Genomic DNA, 1,400 nt, shown 5'->3' with positions numbered 1-1,400 from the left:
ACCCAAATGTTTACTATTTGTTCTTTAGCAAGTGAAATTTGAGTTCTGAACTCCCAGTTTCATAACTGTAAAACAACAATATTTTGTCCATAATGTTATTTGAAAGGAGAATCAAATGTAAATGCACATGTGCTACTTTTTAAACATTGCAATAAACTCTACAGTGTAAGTTTTATTACAATAAAACTTTTTATTATCATGGCTCTAAAAGAACTCAAGCAGCATGCAAGGGTTCATAAAGAGCTGCAATGGTTAACTTCATTTTTTTTTCAGTTTCAAATTTTATTTCATTAACTTAAAAGGTGGACGAAGAGTTTATTTTAAATCGAATTGAAATTTATCTGAAACAAGTAACTCATTTCAAGTAACTTATTGTACAATCCATTGTCCATTTAAAAATATTCTTTCTTCCAAAAAAAACTGCATTGAAAGACAAAAAAATTCTTTTATACGGCATAAAAGCGAGATGCAAACTTCTGATGTAAATTTGTTTCACTGTCAACTCCGATGATAAAGATGAGAGGCACAAGCGTTCGCAGTTCAGTTAAATGATGCAAACAAAAAGCTTCTGTTTCCCTCTGATACAAATTAGAAGTCTCCATTCATGTCTCTTACAGTAGTACCACATACTTGATGCTGATACTAGGTTACTTCTTTTTCTTTCCTTTCCCTTTTTTACTTCCCTCTCCTTGTTGAAGACTTTGGTCAGCACCTCCTGCTTTTTGAGTCCTTGTTTTTAGTTTAGGTATCATTTCTGCTGCATACAACATTACTGACTTACGTGATGGGAACTGCACAAGGTAGACGCTGCCATCTTCCTGTTTGAGCTGGACCCGGACTCTGCCTCTGTATTAGACATCACGATTCCATTCTCTAGAGTACATTTTATTTTTCTCAAGAAATACGTTAAGTCCAACTGCTGAACATACATCTTGAATCTCTGTAGCTGTAGGATTTTCAACAGCCTTACTTATGGGGATTCGCCTTCCCTCTGCGATGGTCTTCTTGTTATTTAAATAAGCAGGATAGATACAAATAAACGTGTCCTGGTTGGCCGGGGACCGCGCGGCAGCGCAAGCCATCTTCACAAGAGAGTCTAAACAACAGCCCAGGAGCCGTAGGTAGAAACCCGGGAGGAACCCGGCTCTGAGTTTCCGAGACAGCCCGCCAACTTCATTTTTTTATTGCTCACTTTGTGCGGCCACTTACATTTGTATGGGCAGTTGGCCTTTTGAGAGCTTGAATTGAGTGCTGAAAGCCTCAGTTCTGCTCTAAACAAATCCGTCGAGAGGACCACTGAGATTCCAGAGGTAGGAATTTGGACAGGTCCAGATCTACCCTTACTCATTACTCTATCAGGCTTGATGTATGTATCTGACCAATGGACTGCCTCAAGAAGT

At 38.6% G+C, this 1,400-nt stretch overlaps 1 pseudogene across 1 annotated transcript; it reads right to left on the bottom strand.

Moving 5' to 3' along the window:
- Positions 1-267: 267 nt before the first annotated feature.
- On the bottom strand, positions 268-1,138 carry LOC105519350 (annotated as a pseudogene). Its single transcript, XR_001002950.1, has one exon. The product of XR_001002950.1 is annotated as a signal recognition particle 19 kDa protein pseudogene (transcript).
- Between the last annotated feature and the right edge of the window lie 262 nt (positions 1,139-1,400).

Source organism: Colobus angolensis, unplaced genomic scaffold, assembly GCF_000951035.1.
Source record: "Colobus angolensis palliatus isolate OR3802 unplaced genomic scaffold, Cang.pa_1.0 Scaffold345, whole genome shotgun sequence".
Lineage (NCBI taxonomy): Eukaryota > Metazoa > Chordata > Mammalia > Primates > Cercopithecidae > Colobus > Colobus angolensis.
This window is presented reverse-complemented; position numbering and strand designations above follow the sequence as displayed.